At 44.5% G+C, this 21,553-nt stretch overlaps 1 protein-coding gene across 1 annotated transcript in view; it reads left to right on the top strand.

Moving 5' to 3' along the window:
* Positions 1-8,280: 8,280 nt before the first annotated feature.
* fndc3ba (fibronectin type III domain containing 3Ba) overlaps positions 8,281-21,553 on the top strand; it is a 164,587-nt gene continuing 151,314 nt past the window's right edge. Inside the window, exon 1 of the mRNA XM_080414878.1 lies at positions 8,281-8,363. The gene's annotated coding sequence lies outside the window, so the exon portion shown is untranslated. The remainder of the gene's footprint in view (positions 8,364-21,553) is intronic.

The raw sequence follows: 21,553 nt of genomic DNA on the forward strand, positions 1-21,553 counted from the left end.
GAATCTAACATGGTTAAAATGGAGTTTGAAGTTACAATGGGTTTGTATAGGAAGGGGGCGTGTCTGATAAAATGAATATCAAATATCTAGATAATGAATCGAGTAACTTAAAAACAGTTTGGGGGGCTCACAAAGGCTTGAGTAGATGACTCTGGTTGGTCTTGACGATTCTCCCGATGGACCAAAGGGCTCGTGGCAGTTGTGGTTGTGGACTTCAATAAGGACGGTTCGTAGAACTTCCTCTGTAACGGGCTGTGCGCCGACGGTGCTGTGTAGAGGGCTGTATCGTATTCCCATCACCTGTCAAAGTGTGGAGCAGCCGGCGGGTTGAAGAGGAAAGCAATCTTACGTCTAGCAAGCTGCTGCTGTATGTCAGAGGGCATAGCAGCGAAGGCCTCGCATAGCTCTCTTTGTGCACCTCAGAAGTTCGTTCCTCGGTCTGACACCAGCTCCGCTGGTATCCCTCTTCGGGCCATGAATCTTCTTAGTGCCATTAAGAACGAGTCGGTGTCGATGCTTGTGAGGAAGTCTAGGCCCTCGTCGTTAAGCACTTAAAGATGACACCCCATCTTTTCTCTGTGCGTCTACCCATCTTGACCAGGAAAAGCCCGAAGCAATCCATCCCAGTAGAATGGAATGCTGGCTTGTAGAGGCGTAAACGGCTGATGGGAAGGTCGGCCATTCTTGGCACTGTGGGTCTGCGCTTCCATCGGCGGCGCTCAGGGCAGCTTGTTTGGTAACGGCGGACAGCTTCCCTGCCTCTCAGGATCCAGATGTTTCGTCGGATCTCTGCGAATACTCTTTCGGGTCCGGGATGACACAGCCGGTTGTCATAGTCTTTTATCAAGAGTGTGGTGAAGGTGTGTTTAGGGTCCAGTACGGTTGGGTGCACTGTGGCCTGGTCTAGGCCCTCCACCCTGCATAACCTCCCGCCTACACGGATAAGTCCACTTGTATCGTCGAGCTCCGGGGAGAGGGTGAGCAGACGGCTTGTGGATAACACCGGCTTCCCTGACCTCAGCAAGCGCAGCACTTATGAAAAGCTCTCCTGTTGAATTCTCATGAAGATAACGGTCTCGGCATGCTCGTAGTCAGCCGCGGTTGGTGGTGTGCTCTCGCTGGCCGCCCCATGTTGCTCTTGGACTGTAGTCTCCACAAGCCCTCTCCAGGTGGTGTGGGTATTTGTGTCGGGTTAAGGTTGAGTGAGCGCTGTCAACAGGACCCCGCAGAAGGTGGGCTTCCTGACCTCTGACTCGTCCTCTTCAGGCACGGTGTCTGGCTTCACTGGCTAGTGCTGCGGGCTTTGGAGGAGAAACTTTGGGCCCTGGCTCCACCGATTGGGCTTGATGAGGTCTTGTAGAGCCTTGCCTCTTGTGACGTCGTTTGCAAGGTTGTTGGTCGTATCCACGTATCGCCATGCTCTGGTGTCGGTGAGGTCATGGATTTCAGCCACCTGTGTGCCGACGAAAACTTTGAAGCGACAGGATTCAGATTTGAGCCACATCAACACCGTAGTAGAGTCACTACACAGTGTGGTCTGGTCAATCTACAGAATCAGCTCCCTTTCCACCAACTTAGCCAGCTTTGCCCCTGTGACGGCTGCAGAGAGCTCCAGTCGTGACATGGAAAGGACTCTTGGGGGCCACTCTTGATCTGGCCATGACAAAGGCCAGATGAACGTTGCCAGTCTCGTCTTCGGTCCGCAGGATGAAGCCCAAGGGGTCAAACTGACTCGCTAACACTTTATAGAAGTTTCTCATGGTTAGGGCTGCATACTCGACTGCTCTGTGTTTGTACCCCAGTGTATCTATGTTGCAGTGCCATGTGAGGCCGAACATCTGGTGAATCTGGCGCCTCTTGAGTAAGCCACAGTTCCTGGGTGTCTGACTGTCTTCCTGCGGCAGATGGGCGATAACTGATGGTACGTTACTGGCCCACTGTCTCAGGTCAAACCCGCCGGACGCCAGTAGATCTCTTAATCGGTCGACTAGCTGTCTGGCGCTCTCTGGACTTGGAAGGCTCTGTAGACAGTTGTCTACATAGAAGCAGTGCTCTACAGAGAACCGGACAATGTCTTCAGGCGTGCTGTGGGCTGTGACGTGCTGCTGGAGGGCGAATGTGGCACAGCATGGGCTGCATGTCGTGTCTAAGGGAAGCACCTGCCACTCATAGATGTCGGGCAGGTCTTCCCTCCTCATGTCTCGCCACATGAACCGGAGGAGCCGCTTGTCTTCGGGTAGCAGGTGAACCTGGTGGAACATACTTTTGATGTCACCTGAGATAGCGACGGCATGTTCCCGAAATCTCAGCAGGACACCGAGGAGAGAGGCTCCCAGCGTGGGTCCGGGCAGCAGGTACTGGTTGAGATTGAGGCCATGAAACTCAAAGGAGCAGTTGAACACGATGCGTTTTTTGTTGTGGTGCGGAATAAACCAGGACTCTTCTTGTTCTGTCAGTGTGTCTGCACTGATCTTCTTCACTCAGCCTGCTTTAATTAGCTTGTCAATCTCTTTGCAGTAGGTGGTGGCGCACTCAGGGTCCCTGGTCTGTCGTCTTTCTGTTGCTCTTAGGTTCGACATAACTGCTTCCTTTTGGGGCTCGGAAGAATGGCATGTCGCTCCTACGGAGTAGGGGAGTGGCCTAACGCTGAACACAGTCTACTTGGGTGCGGGTCGTCTTGGCGCCGAGCAGGTCCAACGCCTGCTGGTCCTGGCGTGACCTTGTGACAGCCTTTTCGTTCTTAAATGGTAAGAATGCCAGAGTTTCTCCACATTTCTCATGAGCTCAGTGGTCTGGGGTTCCGCTATGGTGAGCAGACATTGCCGTGGTTGGAGGTTGGCTTCCAGTATTCTAGTGGACCCTGCAGGGTCCATCCCACTCTTGTGTGGACAGCTGCTGGCCCACCCGGGGGCCCCAGCCTCACCGGCTCGGTGGATGTAATTAGGTGAGGTTGGTCAGCCCCGATCAAGATGAGGGGCTCGACCCTTTCAGACGGTTGAATTGGCAGTCTGGCTAGGTGTCCATACTTCTTCTTAAGGTTAGACACAGGGTATGACTGTTCGGCTAGCCCCAGGCGGCTTGAGGTGAAGGTTCCTTCAATGTGGAAGCGTTGCTTTGGCTGTGAGGCTGGTGATACGGAGAGTGAGACAGATGCCCCTTTCAGTGTCGGCACGTCTTGCCTGATGGTTCGCAGTGCCAGGTCTTCAGGCTTGTCGGGGTAGAGCACCTCAGTAGTGGTGTTTGCTAGGCAGTTTTCCTCTCTGACTGTCTCTCTGAGTCCTGGCGTTCAGTTCGTGCAGGACCTGAAGGTGTTTGCCTTTGCACAGGCCACATGGCTTCTTGAGATCGCACTGGGCGGCTTGGTGTGATCTGCCACAGCGCCAGCACTTCTTCGTCCGGATCCATTCTGTAATCTGGTTCTTTGTTCAGGTCACTACACTGGCTAGGGAAGTGCTCAGAGTTCTCACAGAACGGACAGTAGGCCTTGGCTTTCCCTTTCTCTTCAGGTGGGGTTCTTCAGCCCCACGTCGTCTCGGCTGGTAAACACCTCTCCGGTTTCGAAGGACCACAATGTTGGGAAGGACCCTGTGAACCACTGTATGGTTACTGGTTAGGTGGGTTGTGTTCGCCCTTGTGCATTGGTGGAGAGCGAGGTCCATTTATTTTCCTTATTGAACAGGCGATACTACACAGCAGGGTTGTGTGTGGTTTCTGTAATAAGCAGAATATAACAGGGAATGATTGCCCTTGTAAGTTGTGCATCATAACGGTCACATTTACTGTAAACAGGTCTAATTTAACACATTGTGTGCCAGAGGTTTATTAAAATAACATTGGAGCGGCTGACCGGAAGCATTTTTGACATGGATCCACATCCGGCCTCTCCTTCTTAGAGACTCCTTGGATGATCCCAAAGTTTCGTTAGAGCGCCCCACGTGGGAAAAATATATAAAAAAATGAATGTGCCAAAAACGGTCCGGACCGTTTATGGCACTCAAGCTGTTAACATAGATATTAAACCAAATGAATAAGGGCCTCTCTCTGAAGAGGGGCTCTAAACTTCACAGTTTAGCTTAGCTGCTCAAATTACATTCACTAGACCATACCCGTAGGGGGATATGAGCACCCAAAGTGTGCAGTTTGGCTTATGCGCTGTGTAACAGAAGGAGCCGTCGCGCGAGCACACACCCACCACGGTACATCCTCATGCGGCCAGAGCCGCCCCCCCGTCGCGAACACACAATGTACATTCTGACATGTGTCTCCCCAACGTGCATGCGCACGTGCGTGTCCGCGCTTACACGGCCGCGGACCCGAGTTGTGGTGCGATCATGTGTCACACACACACACCACGGAGACGCGACGCAAACGACAACAGTGTAGCAGAATGGGTGTTTGGATTGGATGCGACACATGCACAGTTTGATCTCCGGTTGTTTTTTAAAACGCTAATAAACAGCTGAGATTTGATGAAATTGAGAAACGGGCTTCGCAGTTGAGTTCAGATGGTAATGGGCAATGGCTGTGTGCAAATTCAGAGCAATTGCTCCAGCCACTGAGGAGAACCGGGCAGCTTCACCATGAGACCACGCACTACAGACATACAGAGGTACAGAGGTTTGTCAAATTATAGGAGGATACAGTATATATGGAATCTGTATCTGCCCAACTGGGGTTAGAAACACAAATGCAGCTTAGATTATAAGTAATGGTTATCCAAACTTATCACACTGGTCGTTCTACGAAACAAGTGCAGTGACATTACTTTTCCTCATCAACATAGGGGATGTGTAAGTGCATACAGTAACAGTACAACGATACCAACAAACCATCGATAGCATTTCTCTGACCGTCGGTCACTATTACAGAGTGACGAGGTAATAGTTAGCATTAGCAACTGCTAACTGCTAGTTAGCATTAGCAACAGGTATTTAGCTTGGCTACAAGACCCGTAACGGGACAACAGGTTATATATATCGACTTCATGAAGAACTTACGTTTATCATACACACACACAGGCACTCTGGTGTGTAGCAGAACTAGGTAAACAAGACTTAATATGTCTAAATAGTGCAAGTGTGTTAACTTTACAAACGGACGTCTCTTGCCTCGAGCTTCTAGCTCTTTGTTCTTTCTTCTCGCGAGATGAGGGACAGTCTTACTAACGGGGCTCGCTGTAGTCTCGCTAGTGGCAGAACAGTCTCTCGGGCAGAAGGGGGGAGAGGGGGGGGGGGGAGAGGGCGCAGTCTTTCTAACAATCATACCGAATCGTTTTACAATGCAAATAATCGTATCGACTCGTTTTGCAATGCAAATAATCAATTTTATCGATACTAAGTGCTTGTGCGTTGTATTTAGCAATTTTAAGAAGAAGAGAGAGGGGTTTAATTACTTTTCCATTATATATTGCCTAATTTGGTTTATCGATAAATGGGTGTAATTTCTATGTTCATGTCAAGATGTGGGTTTGTCCATATGTGTTCAAATTTGCTAATTTTTCAAAAGAAAGTTAATTTCTGATTTCCTCTACTTTCCCAGGTTGACCAGGTTGAAGCAATTGAAATTGACGTTCGTGACCTGCCTGGTCGCCATGAATCCGAAGACACAGGTAGGACTATAGCCATTTACACTGAGCATGATAAACTATAATATATAATATATAACACAATAATTTATAGAGGTGGTGCCATGGTTTTGCACTTTTTCTGTTTTTCATGTGTCTGAGGTTGATAGAACTTCATTAAGCCCCCTGGTGGTGTTTTTATGGTGTTTTATGTCTTCTCTGACTATTTTGAGTTTCTACCTGGAGGCTGAAACCTTGAGGGTCAAACATGCCTATAGAAAAACAGTGCTTTAGTGACATAGTAAAACCATACCCTCCCCCTCATTATCATAACACAACAGGTGTGGGCATGAGGAGGAGGAGGGACTAGGACAGGTGGGTGGTGCTAAGGTGGTGGAGGAGGTGCTAAGGTGAGAACCAGGTATATTTAATGAACTGGAGGCGTGTCCACATAAAAACATAATTTAAACAATTTCTGTACACTTTTTTGAAAAAAATCTTCCTCCTAGTATAACCATAATACCTGATGATTATGTTTTAGGGGGGAGGAAAAATCACAGAAAATCACGGCACCCCGTCTTTAATTACTGTATGTGAGCGTCCACACCTCATAAATCCAAATTTCAAAACTATTACTTTACAGGATCCAAATTCAGAAACAGCAAAAGTAGCTGATCTACAAGCTCAAAACGCTTGGGCCACGTTTTGAGCTTGCGGATCTGCTACTTTTGATACTTTTGTGTGATGCTGTAGTATGATCAAGTAGGACACTCATTTACGAAAAAAACACACAAAAGGTTAGAATATGGCGATGAGAGGTTTCTGCCCGACAGCAACAATATATCAAATATGCTAACGTTACACTTTCCTCTCTCTCAACCCAAGGAAATCGCAGTGATTAGACGGATCAATTGGAATTGGGATATGGAGTACCGCATGCGACAGGACCAGGCGGGGATGCCCATTGGACTTGAATTTGTCCATGAAGGCAACAAGGCAGCCGAAGTTGCCCATGATCCTGACTTCGTCCTGTCCCCATTTGCGCCAGATGACTATACCCATTTTATTGATTTGCAAATGATTTGTTCAAAACATTTTTATCGGGGAGAGCCACCTCAGGTAGGGTCACCTCCGGGAGAGTCACCTCCGGGAGGGTCAAGTCCGGAGGGCAGCTTCCGGGTGGGCCAGGTCCCGGAGGACGTCAGGGAGGGCAACAACGTCAGGGAGGAGGTTCGCCGCAGGGAGGAGGTTAACCTCCTGGCGGGCAGGAAGGGTAAAAAGGGTAAAAAGGGAGGGTAAAAAAATAAAAAATGACGCTTCATACCTATAATATGTTCATTCCAATAAATTGCTGACAAACTTCCAGTACCACTTGTAACTGCTCACTTCTTTCTGTCATCACTTCTGATTTAATTTGTTTATTCTGTAACCTGTATGAGTTCTCTCTCTTGATTGAACAAAATTGGTGTCCCGATTTTCCATGGCCTCCAGGGTGTGTGCGTGTCACGCTTAGCGATCCAACGCTTTGCCCCTTCAAGTAATGTGTTACCGGACTGGCAAAATGACCTGGGACCAGACGAATCTGCAAGTGCAAAAATAAAATTGCCCTCTGCGATTTGGGTCTGGCACTCTCTGTTGTGAATCCATATCCTGCTCCCGAAGTCTGGGGTGACCAATCAGGGCCCAGTATTCAAATATGGGCGACTGTAATTGGTAGTTGGTTGTAGGTCTAACCAATTGCGTCCAGAGCCATTGTTTTGATCCTGCCCCCTTGGAAAAAAAACTTCCTCATAGAAGCACCAGACTAGCAAAATGACTGTCCCATCGCCATAGTCCTGCCGAGCTACTGAGCCTAGTCTTCTTCTGAAATATCATGGCATGGCATGATAACAGGTAAGATGGGACAGCTCCAGTACGGTAGACTGTAGAGTAACTGTACAACTGTACTGTACAAGTACTGTACTTAATTACAATTTCGAGGTATTTGTTACTTTACTGGAGTATTTCCAATTTGTCTGTACTTTTACTTCTACTCCACTACATCTCAAAGGTAAATATTGTACTATTACTCCACTACATTATTACAAAACAATAAACATAGGCCTACATTAACCACTGCACAGCAACTTTAAGCACATTTACTAGATACATCTACTAGGTACTGTACATAATTACAATTTTGAGGTATTTGTTACTTTACTGGAGTATATCCAATTTTTCAGTACTTTTACTTCTACTCCTCCACACTACATCTCAAAGGTCAATAATGACATTACTACATTAACCACTGCACAGCTATACATTTTGGTTATCTGAAAATAGCCGACCTACAAGCTCACAATGCATCATGATGCAACGCATTGTGAGCTCGTAGATCTGCTATTTTCTAAATATTTGTATATATGTATTTTGAAAACCTGTGAAATGGGACATTCTGCATATGAGTACTTTCCATTTTTTAAAGTACATTATTGATACCAATACTTTTGTACTTTTACTTTTTTAAATTTTGAATTCCGGACTTTAACTTGTATCAGAGTATTTCTACGTTGCAGTATTCTTTTTTACTTAAAGTAAAAAAAAAAGGTACTTTTTCCACCACTGGATAGCTCGCTGTTTTGGCTTTTGAAGTGCGCAAATGGGCTGTTATTACGGTAAAAGGAGGCGGGCTTTGAGTTCCATGTGCGTCGCGTTTTGATTGACATCCTCACAGAACGCGCCGCGCAAGCAGACAGGCAGGCAGGCAGGGAGGGGGACAGGCCACGTCTGCTGTTTGAAGATTATTTTTTATTGCAGCGAGGTGAGTTCTTTTCCACTTTTCCACTGATATTACGTTGAAACGGTAGACACGAGTGAGTTGCTGTTCAAAAGTTTCGTGTGTGAGAGTTGAGAACTGACGCCGGCAGTCTGGGCTAGTTGGCCAGCGTAAAGGAAAAAGGAAAAGTGCTCCTCTCCTCTCCGGAGGGGTGAAGAAAAACTTTAGAGTATTTCTTATTTCGGCGTTGACAAGGGGGGGAAAAACTCCAAAGCGGTGCGGATTATTTAGTTAAATCTTCCTTGGTTCGAAGCTGAAGGGGTCTGGTAGATGCTTGGGACGAATTTCTGCCGTTTACGAAAGAATGTGTTTTTGCCTCAGAGGACTAACAGATGCAGTGAGTGTTTCAACACAAGAAAACCTTCTCTTTCGCTGTTTACGCAGCAAATCACGGTGGCTGTGTTGCGAGTTTGCATTACTGGGAATACTCTTTTGTGTTATAGCTGCTCAAAATAGGGATTTTGTTCTTTCTTTATAGCTGTAAAATAACTTGGGAGTGGAAGATGCCGAGGCAGTCGATTTGACGGGAGTTACGAAATCGTTTAATTGACGCTTTTTATTGCATCGGGTGTCTGTTTTGAACATGTTATTGTAACGGACTGTAATGACTTTTTCCACACAGTTTTGTTATGTGCAGTTACTAGTTAGTGACGGGTGCGAGAGGGCTTTCGAGGAGAGTTCTCAACTCCAGCATATCCTAGCATTCCAGCCTGTCTGTCTGTCTGCCTCTCTTTCGCTCGCTCTCTGTCTGTCTGTCTGTCTCTCGCTCGCTCTCTCTCTCTCTCTATCTGTGCGACCAGGAGCTCAGAAACGACTACGTGTCTGTTTGTGCAGGAAAGATCTCTCTCTCTCTCTCTCTCTCTCTCTCTCTCTCTCTCTCTCTCTCTCTCTCTCTCTCTCTCTCTCTCTCGCGCACACAGCCCTCCTCCCCCTCCCATCACTTTGATGCAGACGTGGAAATCAAACATTGGGCTCGTGGTTGTACCGATCGATTGGCCTGGCTTCCACGTTCCACAAAAAAAACACACACACACACACACACACCTTTAAACGCGCCAGACAAGAGCCGAGTCGCGGTGTATGACAAAGTTGTCGGAAAATGTAAGATGCGCTGAGATCCAAACCCAAGCGGTCCTGTCCGTATTATTATACTAAACGGGCCAATTATCCCGCTGTTGTGATGCGGGGGTATTCAGAATACAGAGGAACCCACCGTCGCCGTGGTGGTCTCTGGATTCAGTGGGCACGTTGGAGAGGAGAGGGGGGGGGGGGGAATAACCGAACTCAACACAATCCACATTTTTTCAGTGAGAGAGGAGAAATCCGATCCTAAATACATGACGTCATATGACATTCCTTCAGTGAAAGGCTTATGTGGACATCCAGTTTTTCTGCAGGAAGCTGATATGTGACTTTTTTTTAGCCCAACCACGCAAATTACAGCCCAAAGGTGTGCTTGTCTTTACGTGATAGCTCAAAGAAATGCTCCCTTCAGCAAAATCCTCTGTTAATTTAACTCTTGACAATGTGTACAGGGGTATGCCTGTCCCGCTGCCCCCATGGGTCCATTTGGTTACATTTGTAACTGAGTTACAGACTGAGACATATTAAATGTATACAAATGTATACATTACATTTGAATGTGATAGGTGCAGGAATAGCAATGTATTGCTCCTCCAAAAGTTGTGGGTTCATGAAAATCCATGAAAATTCAGATAAAGAATTCTAGCCTTAAAGGCCAGGGATTAGGGAATACAGTGAGAAGTTGGCCTAGACACGTTGTTTGGCAAGGATCCGTTCAGCATATTTACAAGTCAAAATTCACTGCCATATTTTTGTATATCCCTCAGGGTTGTGGGTAAATGCTGCCACATAATTAGTGAAGACACTTACATTCACTTTTTTTTATTGAGGCCTGTCAAAGTTCCCTGGGGGTCCTTTGCCAAGTTCAAGAGCGCCCCAGAAAAATCTATGCATACATTTTGTTGTCAGTGACTACTTGGCACAAAGTATTTCAGCTCTCACATGTGGGGCATCAAATTAATTACTTTCTTATATTTAGGAATGTTTTTTTCAACTTCAAGTTTATTGTCACATCACAAGTTGTATAATTCTTGTGGATAATGTAAACATAAGGTGTAGTAGGTCTGAATACCTGTATTCCTATCTTTAAAGCCTCTATAGCCAAGTTTCACAGGCTCGTAGTCAGATACTTTGTCTGTAACGGCACAAGATAGATATTTTGAAACATAGTTTTTTAAATTATTATTATTATTATTATTATTATCATTATTATTTAATTATTATATCCATGATATCCTGTTGGACAAAGGTTGTTGATGACTTATGTCTTTGCATGCTGCTGTCAAAGTTTAAGCCTCTTTGGCTTCAGTGTTTATACACAATGAGAATGTAAACAAAACTTATACTGTAGGCCTGTGTTTGAAGAGTTCAGAGGCTGGTCAGACACTATTGTTGGATTTTGGTGATTTGTCTGACATTTTGACATGACACATTTTTATTATTAGTTAGCTGTTATTTATTTATATATATCTTTTTTCTTTTGTTGTTTTTTGTAAAAGTTGGCACTGAAAAGAGACCGGAAAACCTTTGCTTGAGAAGATGTAGGCTACTGCCACACAGTGGGAGTTGGGACTTGAACCCACGCTGATGCAATCTCAAGCAAGTGACTAGACCACTAAGCCAAACGTGGAATTCCTTCTTTTTGCTTTTTTATTTTTATTTTATTTTTATAGAACTGAATAGAATGTTGTTGTACTACGCAGTACTGTTCAGATGTAATAAGCAATCTAATTTTCCCTTATTTTTAAGGTGCAAGCATAGAATCAAAAAACGAAAGTGTACAATTAAATAGAAAACATGTTGCGCACAAAAAGACAAATATATATACAGTACAACACTTGCTTTTCCTTTGCTTTTGCTCAGGGAAGATGTTTTGGCACACTTTATAACGTATTTATTTAAAGTAACATCAACTTACACACTTACAAATGTACTTCCATAATATAGGTCCTTAATATTCAACATAGGACAAGTTCCATTTCTGTCTGCTTGCTCTGCGTCTCAGAGGCAGTCTGTGGATAGTTTGAAAATGTACCTGCCGATGACATCACTGGTGGGGATTGCAAGCTTTAAAAAAGAAAAGAAAGGAAGTATGCATCCATGGCTACTAGTTTAGACTTCAAAGGTTCAAGGCTGTAGCTTCCATTAGCTTGAAAACCCTGCCAATTATGTCATTGACAGATACATTTTATAGCAATGCAGAGCCCTCTTATGATACACAGAACAAGTAAACGGGAATGGTTAGGGATTAATTGTTGTTAATTGAACAAATCAATTTAAAAGAGATTATTTTTTTCTCTCCCTGTTTCCTTTCTCTCTACACTGTGGACTATCAATAAATGCTCAAAAAGCCAGAAAACAAAAAACTAAAAGCGCTTCTCTCTAACTTGATTAATCATAAAAGTAATCAATAGAATAATCGCTACAAGAATAATTGATAGTTAGCCTGAAAATGGTTCCCTGCACACCATCTTATAGTGAGCATTACTGAGAACCGAGATATGGTTGAAAGGAGAATTTCCTCTTTAAACGTAACATAGAACACACCAGTATAGAGAATCGATGCAGTCAGATGTAGTCATAGTTCCCCCCAGCTACAAGCTCACAACGTGTCACATTCAAGTGAGTTTGTAGATTGGCAATTTGTTATTTTTTTTTGGGGACACATTTTGGCCTATGACATGCCTTAAATAGGGCTGCCAGGTTGAAATGAAGGAAAACAAAGCGTTATGTTCAAATGTTATTTGACCCAGGTAGATTGGGTCACATGGGTGTGTGTGTGTGTGTGTGTGTGTGTGTGTGTGAGTGAGTGTGTGTGTGTGTGAGTGAGTGTGTGTGACACTGCGAGTTTGCATGCCCTCAATATTCTGGGACGGGTTATTCTAAGCGCAATGAGGAAGTTTTTCCCATGTTTCATGAGGGCTTGTGATGCCAAGCACCGTCTGAACTAACTAACCTCGGACACAATCTGGCATCTCCTCTTTCTACCAGCACTGGCTCCTGTCTCCCTGTTGGCCCAATAAAGTATTCAGGTATGCTTCCTTGGTTTGAAAAGGGGTCAGGGAAGGGGCAGGACACTTGTCATTGTGTGTTTGTGTTTGTGCATGCGTTATGTGTGTGCCTGCCCTGCACGTGTGCACAATATGTGTGTGCGCGACCGTCTGGTAACCTAGAACATGTTATCCCAGGGCTAATGTTACTGAACAGCGCTTGTGTCTCAGAAACAGAAGCTGTTGCAGCTCTAGAATTACACAGTCAAGACAATGCAGCCCTGGAAACTGCGAGTGTGCATGCATGGGTGTGTTTGTGTGCACATGTGAGAAAGTGACTTACTAGTCAAAAGAGGTCTGAGCAAGGTGATTATGAGATGCAATATTGTCCTTATTAATCCTTATTACACAGTAAAATCCTCTGTGTTCATTTCACAACTTAGCCGTATTTTACACTTATGCTTACGAGAGTGTCATGCAGCGATAATAGCATACATGCCCAAAATAGGTATTGACGATGGTTAACTTGAGTCCGGTTTATTTGGTGTCCTCTGAGGGTTTTACTGTGCAGGCCTACCTGTTGCTTGTTGAGTTGGTGATAAAAGGAATTTCAGCTCATTTCCCTGTTGCACAGACTCTAAATGGCTCAAAACAAGAACGTTGGTCAAATATAAATCTAGAAATGTTAAACTGACAGGAGATTGAGAATAAACCTGGGAATATTACCGTATTATTTCCCATATCCTTATATCCCAGACATAGCTGAGTGGGTAGGGAGGCCGTCTGGTAATCAGAAGGCCAGTGGTTCGCCTCTTGGCCCGCTCATGTCTACATGTTGGAAGTGTCCCTGAGAAAGACACTCAACCCCTAACAGTTACCCCCCCCCCCCCCCCCAAGCGCTCATCATGACCATGTAAGCAGCATCAGCTGGATGAAGTTGAATCTGAATTTCCCCCATGTGATTTACAAACGTCTCTGCCCAGATGCAGTCAGGTGTCTAGCAGAAAGCTGTATTGGTCGTATGCTGGTGGCCGGCCACCACATTATAGATAGTTTTTTTTGGGTGGTGTTTGGAAGAGAAACAAGCTGCAGTTTGCCCCTTTTTTCCTGTATGTAGAGGTGAGCGGTGGTGATTTTGAAAATACAGTGGATGCATTCATGTGCTAGCGAGGTGAAACACTAGAAGCAACACTGGAGGAGAGTGATGTTTTTTTTCTTTTCTGGCAAGAATAAAAGGATGGAAAGCCCCTGGATTACATAGAAGTAAAAAAAAAAAAAATCCTTAATACTAGAAAATAATAATCAATCACAGTCATTGCTCCCCAGATGACCAATATTTTAACCACATGAACCCTGGCGTCCCTTTTCTGGGCTTGTCATAATAGGCAAGCATTCAGCGAAAAATAGACAATCTACAGGCTCACAGCGCTTGAGCTTGTCGATCGGCTATTATTGGCAAAGAGATTTGGTGTAGAGTGAAAAAAGGAGAGGCCTAGTTAGTATAGACTCCTGTGGGACCACGGCTTCGCATAGCCTATTGCTTTTCTAAAACGGTTACCAAATATGGCAACATGAAAATCATAGTCATATCCCAATTAAATCAGTTTTTAATGACAAATTTAATAACGACAATTTCCAGAAAGTATTCCGTGCAAAGAAAGAAGTTGCTGTGCAATTGCATGGAAGGTACTGAACGCTACATGTTGCGGTATCTGCCTTGTTTTAAAGTGATTGTACTGTACTCAAGTACAATTCTGGAGTATTTCCAATTGTCAGTACTTTTACTTCTACTCTCACCACATCTCAGAGGCAAATATTGTACGTTTACTCCACTACAATTATTTGAAAACTTTATAGTTACTAGTTACTTTGCGGATACAATATTACATTATAAAACATGCATTAACCACTTCAGCCCTGTTTATATACCTAAGCTATTTGAAAATAGCAGATCTACAAGCTCACAACAACGCGTTGCGATGCGACGCGGCGTTATGAGCTTGTAGATCTGCTATTTTCAAACATTTTAGTACATTTTGAACACAGGCCTTTTTACTTACATAGCAGAGTATTTCTACATTGAGGTATTGATACTTTTACTCAAGTAAGAAATGTGAGTACTTTTTTCCACCACTGCTCTACTGCTACCATAGCTATGTTCTAGGCAGGTCCAGCCGCTCGGGCAGTGAGCTGTCTGGAAGCTTCCTGTGAAGGGGGGGGGGGGCGCCGTTGGTATTGATTGGTCGGCCGGTCTTGGAGACGCGTTCTGGCCTGTGAGGTCGTAGGATCTACACCTGGAATGCAGAAGGATGGCGTCTCCCTTCATCCCTCTAAGGCAGTGGTTTTCAACCCTTTTCATGTCAAGGTCCATTATTTATTTGCCATTTGAGCCACGGACCACCGTTTGATGAGATCTAGACTCTCAGACTCAAAACGTAAAATATTTTACAATTCTTTAATTAAGTAATGCAGATGTTCAACAATAATGTAACTCTTGAGAGCGTAAAATGAAACCAAATGTCAAGAGTTAAGTTGACATTCAGGATTTTGCACACGAGTAACAAAACGGTGATTGTTCTTACGCGATGGAGCAGTTGTTATTGTGTACGTTGTCTCTGTGAGGGCGGGCACGCGGATGCATTTTGTCGAGCTTTGCGCTTAGTCGTTTATATGCACAACCATCGAAGGGATGTGATAAAAATACAGAACAGTAGCGCATAAAGGACACAAAATCCTCTGAAGACTTCAAAACAAACAAAATATAACCAAGGGACAAAGGCACGGACACGGCTCAACAACACCGTCTGGCTCTACGTTGTCGTTTTTGTGCATTAGCAAGTTGTTAGGCCTTAATTCACCACGCTCCTCTCTTTGGGTCTCTGCAAATAATGCTCTTTCTTTGTTCTCTGCGTATTAAAGTGCTGTTGGCTGGTCATTAACAACTGGTTCAAACTGATGCTTTCAGTTTCCATTCCCTAGCTTTCTCTCTGTTGCTGTCTGTATGTTTGTCTGACTCTCACTCTCTGTTGTTCCATCTCGCTCTCTCGCTCTCGCTCTCTCTTCATCTCTCTCTCACGATGAACGGTGGCTCTTTGTTGAAGTATCCCAGCATCTCATGTTTGCTTGGCACGGAGCTGTAATGTTTACCCTCCTTCTCTCCCTTTTTTCTTTGACTCACTGCCTCCCTCCTTCCTTCCCTCCCTGCCTCTCTTTTTCTGTCTAGAGAGCCCAATCTCCCCCTGCCCCCCTTTTTTTTTGCCTCTCTTGATAATTTCCTGCATTGTTGACAGTTGATTTAGAAGAAGATGAAAGAGGCCTTTCAACTTTTCTTTACCCTCTTCCTCCCTCCCTCCCTCCTCCCCTCTCCTCTCTCACCCCTCTCCCTCACTCTCCACACCGTGCTTCCCTCTCCTCTCCTCTCCTCTCCTCTCCTCTCCTCTCCTCTCCTCGTCCCCCATTTCTATTCTCTACTAAAAGGAAAGAAGTGAATGTTTTTCGCCCTCATATTCTATGTATGCTTTATGCTTATGTCAGAATGTGTCTTCATCAAGACATTCCAAAATCCTTATCAAATAGTTAAATGAGTACACTTTCTGAACATTCCAGAAATGCGTCCCGGTAGCTTTCTTTTTTCAAACGTGACGGTTAGCAGCACATGATACGACATGGGACTCTATCGGTACAATAGTTTCACTTTTCCAGTTGTTGGATCGGTCCGACTTATTGTTCATTGTGTTCAGAATTCGTCTCTCTCTCTCTGGGTCCGTCACTCAACACAGGTCTCTCCCCCCAGGCTCTGAGAGGGAAGGCCAGAGACTCGAGAGATGTACTGTATAGCAGGAGAGAGAGAGAGAAAAAGACTTAGGCTGCACAGAGAAAGAGGAGTTGGAACAGAAATACATACACAAAAGAATTTGTAACTCTGTGAATTCAGTCAGCACTTGAGGATTTTGCAATGTATTTCTCAGAACCCACCATCGAGAGCCAAAGATCCCATCAGATGTTGAAGTTATGTGGCACACGTATTCTATGACGGAGGAGTTTAAAGGCTTGTGCAAAGTTACTGAAGTGGCAGGGTTTTGGTCACGTAGCACCCTGCTACCCGCACACACAGTACAAATCCTCAGTGTTAATGCTACTCTGAGAGTGTGCAAATGCTCCCCACTCATCATGTCCTTGCATGATTCCCAGGGATATAAAACATAGAAATAGCGTGTTTATGCATGCGTGTGTGTCTATGTGCGTGCTTGTGTGTGTGCAGTCAGCTGGCCGGTGGGATCGAGCGGGCGTGTGTGTGTGTGTGTGTGTGTGTGTGTGTGTGCGCGCGCATACACACACACACCCACTCACACTTAAGTTTACGTGCCTACATTAGCATGCCAGTCGTGTTGGTGTCGCTAGTTGGCAGCTCAATGGAAAGTTCCGCCAGTCGTTAATGTCTGTTTTCATGCCCGACTGCAGTGTTTGAGTGACTATCTCAAGAGCTCTGAGTCTGGCTAGTACCGGTGTTTTTGTGTGAGTCGGCATGTTGTGCAGGTGGTATTTGTGTGCGCAAGTGCGTGTTTTTTTTTGTTGCACGCGAGTGGGTATTAAATCAGCAACTCTGGTTTTTCGATCGGACCAGAGGCAGCACTGTTGCATGTGCTGTGTACGTGTCTGCAAACAGCCCTGTGTGTGCGTGTGCGCGATTCAGGCATGCTTCTACCCAGTGAGGAAGCAGAGCCATATGTTTTACTATTGTCCCTTCCTAACCCCCCCCCACTCACCTCCAGGACATGCAGACACACTTGCAGCCCTCCCTTCTTCCCCTCCCCTTCAACCCCCCAAAGCCCGGCGCTACATACCTGTCATTTCTCCTCTTTCTTTTCTGCCACTCGTTTGCCCCATTTTTGTTTCTCGTCTCCTCCTCTTTGCCCCCCGAGCTGGACCCCACACAAATCACCAGCATCATCCGTACCACACAAAAATGCGGGCAGTGACAAACGCGCACGCACGCACGCACGCACGCACGCACGCATGCACACTTAAGCCTGATTCATACTTCGTTGCATACCGGTGCTGCAAACCGAAAATGGATCTGCTACGATGCATTGTGAGCTTGCAGATCAGCTATTTTCTGTGCACGACACTGGCGCACAACCAAGTTAACTTGTGCTACTAGAAGCTACACACACACACACACACACATACACACACACACACACACACACACACACACACACACACACACACAAAGTGCTGTAAAGTAACTAAGTACATTTACTCAAGGACTGTACTTAAGTACAATTTTGAGGTATTTTGACTTTACTGGAGTATTTCCCATTTTCAGTACTTTTACTTCTACTCCACCTCAAAGGCAAATATTGTACTTTTACTCCACTACAATTATTTGAAAACTTAAGTTACTAGTTACTTTGTAGATTTTGATTATTATTACAAAACATACATTAACCACTTCAGCCGGAGTATGTCTACATTGCAGTATTGATACTTTTACTTAAGTAAAGTATTTGAGTTATTTTTCCACCACTGCGCGCGCACACACACACACACACACACACACACACACACACACACACACACACACACTGGCACCCCTGGTCCGGTGTGTGAAATCCTGAGGCTGATTGAGGAGGAGGAATGTGACCCTGTGACCCTTGGCTGTGGGGAGGGACGTTTGTGCATGTGTGTGTGTGTATGTGTGTATATATATATATGTGTATCCATGTAGGTGAGTGTAACATACACTTTCCACTGGCTCTCATTCCCAGAAGTTGTCTGTGCTGTCCGATCTTTGCCTAATACCGTATTATTGTAATGGATTAACACCACTACCCCGCTTTTGTCCTGAGCTGTACCACTGCCCTAGACACACACACACACACACACACACACACACACACACACACACACACACACACACACACACACACACACACACACACACACACACACACACACACACACACCCCCACACACACCATTGAGCCGTGGGAATCGGCCGTGGAGGACCTAAGGGAGACCAGGCATCCATTCAGGAATAATTTGCTCTGTAGTGCATTCAGACTGTGTGTGTCTGTGTGTGTGTTCAGCCATGAATCTCCTGGGGGCTAGTTGTTGTCTTGTCTGTGAGAGAGGAGACAGGTTTCCCATGTAGGTGTGACTAAATAGTCTCTCTTTCCCTCTCCATACACACACACACACACACACACACACACACACACACACACACACACACACACACACACACACACACACACACACACACCACCACCACCACCCAATATGCAGGCTTGTGATCTTAATGTGAAAGTCTCTCAGTGGTTTCGGGGGAGGGGTGCCGTTTGTGTGCATGTGTGTCCATTCATGCTGCTTGTGTGTGAGTGCGTGTGTGTGTGTATAAAGGGGATCTATCTTATCGACTCAGCTAGCTGTCTTAATTATAGGCTCATGGAATATTGTATTAACTTGACATTGGTTAGTGTTCAAATCACGGTAATGTTATGTGCGTGTGTGACTGACTGGAAGCCGACCCGTTAACAGTAGAAGCAATTCTGTTGGCAAACAGAACTGCTGTACATTTTGATTGGTATCAAAATGTACTTAAAGTACCAAAAGTAAAAGTACTAAAATGTTTGAAAATAGCCGATCTACAAGCTCACAACGCGACGCGTTGTGAGCTTGTAGATCGGCTATTTTCAAATAGCCTGAGTTGGCCCGGGGTGCTGTGGCTTTGATCCTCCCACTCCTCACTAGGGTGGGCAATATATCACATTTTTATCGATATTGTGATATGACTGATTGTGATGTTAGATATTGTTTATTGGGATTTATTTTTATTTTTAATCCATTAACATCGGGAACGCATCTCTGCAACCACTTCAACAATTATTTTTACACTTTGGCTATTCAAAAATAGCAGATATACAAGCTCATAGCGCGGCTTTGAGCTTGTAGATCTGCCATTTTTTTTTAATCGTGAACATTTTTGCAAATCTTTGAATATATATATATATATTTTTAAAGAGAACATTTTTACTAAAATCTTTGCTCCTGGGGGGGGTCCCTGGAACAACATATTTTGAGATGGGGGGGGGGGGGGGGGTCTGCGTCCAAATACATATAATTGTGGGGGTCCTTGACATGAAAAGGTTTTATTCCAGGGACAAAGATTTGAGTTAAAAATGTAGTTTAAAAAAATATATATATATATATATTCAAAGATTTGCACACATTTTCACGATTTTGAAAAGAAAAATAACTCGGTGCCGCGCTATTTTTGAATAGCCAAAGGATAAAATAATGGATATATAGGCTATAGCAAAAAGGTCGAAAAAGGCACAGATGTGTTTCCCGGTTAATATCATGATATGGCATAAGTGTTGCCTTTACCCTTGGTTTTAAAGGTGCTGTAAGTGATTTTGTTCTTGTGGTTAAAACTAAAACACGTTTTGTTAAACAGTTAAAAGCTCTATACTGATAGTAATAGCTGCTAAGCTGTGTTTGTTCAGTAAAAAGGGGTCTCCCGGTCTCTCCAGCTCTTTAACCCATTAAGACCTGAGAAGATTCTCGAAATGTCTTCTAAATCACAGGGTTACAATTCTTTGAAAGAAAAACCCACATTTTTTTTCCTCGATTTTTCAAAAATAGCAGATCTACAAGTTCATAGCGCGGCACTCGGTGCCGCGCTATGAGCTTGTATATCTGCTATTTTTGAATAGCCAAAGAAATCTAAAGTGACACAGATGCGTTCCAGGTATTAATGGGTTAATAAACAGAAAACATATTTTCAGGTGGGTCACTAATTTTATCCAGTCAAGAGAGTTATCAGCTTCAATATAGTGTTCATTTTTTTTTTTTTGCTCATCTTTCGGTTTCATCCCTTCCAATTTCACTTGGTTATCCTGTAATCCTGTATGACAGTGTTAGGCAACAGGTGGCCCAGGGGCCAGAACTGGGCCCGCCAGGAATAATATCTCGCCCAGCAGGTTGTTTTGTGAACGATTCACTATATCTGACTGACAGTCGCACATACAGTACGTAGGATATGGACAGCGATGGCTTTGCATTGATGAAACTGGGCGTATAGGATGAATACAAAGTTCTATTTCCATTCTTTGAATGTTAACGTGTTCGCCGTCATCTTTCCTCTTTAGTCTTTTGGATGAAAAACGTCTCCCTGTGTTTCACATGCCTTAAAACAACACATTGTTTCTCTCTGTTTCTAAGAAGAGTCCTTGAATCATGAAAGAGCTCTTGTTCAAAAAGTTGGGACGCAGTGTCTGCCTCCAGATAAAATGTTCTTCTTAGACTTTTTGATTAGCTAAATATCCTCCATTCAAGGATGGGGCATATTTCATACAAAGCATTTCTGTATTGCACCTGTTTGATTCATTCAACATTTGATTCCACGCACATTTCTATCTGCAGTTTTACCACACAATGTTTTATTTATTAACTTTTATAACAATATAAATTAGTTAACCCATTAACACATTGAATGCCAAAAACGGTCCGGACCGTTTTTGAGGGTCCAAACGAGAAGTGCCGAAAACGGTCCGGACCGTTTTTGACCCAATTCTATTTTTATACATGTGGGCCACGTGGGGCGCTAAAACGAAACTTTGACATCACCCAAGGAGTTTCTGAGAAGAAGAGGCTGGATCTGGCTCCATGTCAAAAATCCTTCCGGTCGGCGTTTTCAATGTTATCTCCTTGACTAAAAGCTTAATATCTCCATTTCTTTTTAATGTGGTGGAAACGAGCCGTTTTCGATCGGCGATCACGCTGCAATGGAGGATCGCGTTGGAAATATTATTGTTCCAGGCGTTAGTCGGGACCCTCCGCCGTCTCGCACGCACGCTTTGTTTACATGCACTTCCGCGTCGGGGCTTCTGCAGCACGAAACGTATAACGCAAGTGGATGGAAGAAATGCAGGCACTCAACGTATAATATTTTAATAAACCTCTGGCACCCAATGTGTTAAGACCGGGAACCGCATCTGTGTTTCATTTTTAGATTTCTTTGGCTATTCAAAAATAGAGCCGCGCTATGAGCTTGTAGATCTGCTATTTTTTAGAAAAGAATCGTGAAAATATGTG

The sequence above is a fragment of the Gymnoscopelus braueri genome (assembly GCF_963280865.1).
Source record: "Gymnoscopelus braueri genome assembly, chromosome: 19".
Taxonomy (NCBI): domain Eukaryota; kingdom Metazoa; phylum Chordata; class Actinopteri; order Myctophiformes; family Myctophidae; genus Gymnoscopelus; species Gymnoscopelus braueri.